Here is a 1,239-nt window from a genome sequence, read left to right as displayed (position 1 = left end):
TATTAGTGTTGTCCTTAATCCTCCACCAGGGGGAGCCTGGGTTGCAGGGCAACTGAGTACAGTCACTTAAAACTAAAGGAAAACACAAGGTCAGATGGTGAATACAAGTACAAGAATTAGTCCACAGCAGTGAGCTGACCAAGCTATACTCTTTAAGCACCGCTCTGTACCACTGCAGTGTAACACAATTTTATTAGAAATTAGTGTTTGTTTTCATCACCTACACTGAACAACAAAGAATTGTAGTTACATGATAAAGGAAGTTCTTTTATGCCAGGACCTGTGCCATCTTTCAGGCAGACCTTGATCAGATAACTGAATAAAATCCAATATGTGTGGTTAATAGCAAGCAGGCTTCCAGTTTTCTCAGAAACTGATGAGGTTTGGCTTTCATCCATACTTTCTGTTTACTTTCCCCTGGGTTGCTCAGAGTTGAAAAATTCACATAACCAAGAGCTGCTTTCTGAACAGGGCTGGGAAACTCAAAATTCTCTAAACCCTTATACCACAAAGTCTGACTTAAAAAGCTAAGATTACTTCAATGAGTTCAACGTTAGTATTTTTCTTAAGACCAAGGAGATATTTTCAATCAGAGAAAGTGCCCAGAGTCCCAGACTATCAAACTTTTTCAGGAAGAAAGACTAGCCACCACTGAGACAGCAGAGGATCTGAATGTCAAAGCAGTAAAGAGGCTACAGGGGCTGTGAAGGTCAAAGGGCAGTCGTTAAAATACCTCAGTGTAGAGCTGGGGCTTTGAGTATTAAAGGGCTTCAGAGGGGCAGCTCAGGAAATAGGCCAGTGGCCTCAGGCAGAAGTATTCCAGGCTCTATAGGAAAGCCACAAAGCCAAAACCAGAATCTGGCTAAAGAAATGGATTTGTCTTCAGTCTTGTTACTTCAGTGAGGCCTGGAAGAACTGTTAATAGCTGATCATCAGGGTGCTTCACCTGAGTCCATACATTCAAGACTGTGACAAGGGTAAAATAACTGACTAGTCACATTTCCCCTGTCCCATCATGTCCTTTCAGGTCCTTGTTGAGTATCTTACTAACCCTGGTCTAGCATTTGCCCATAGGCTCTATGGGGTCAGCCATAAGCAGCCACTTAGGGGCTTATAGTTAAGAGTAGTCAAGAGAGGTAAACTTGATAACCGATGTTCCTTTCCAAATGAGTAGATATTGCTAAGTGGCTGTGTTGCTTTATTAGGCTGGTTGGCTGAACACTCCCTCCCTAACGGCAT

Source organism: Pteropus alecto, unplaced genomic scaffold (genome assembly GCF_000325575.1).
Source record: "Pteropus alecto unplaced genomic scaffold, ASM32557v1 scaffold98, whole genome shotgun sequence".
Classification (NCBI taxonomy): domain Eukaryota; kingdom Metazoa; phylum Chordata; class Mammalia; order Chiroptera; family Pteropodidae; genus Pteropus; species Pteropus alecto.
Note: the sequence above shows the minus strand (reverse complement) of the source record.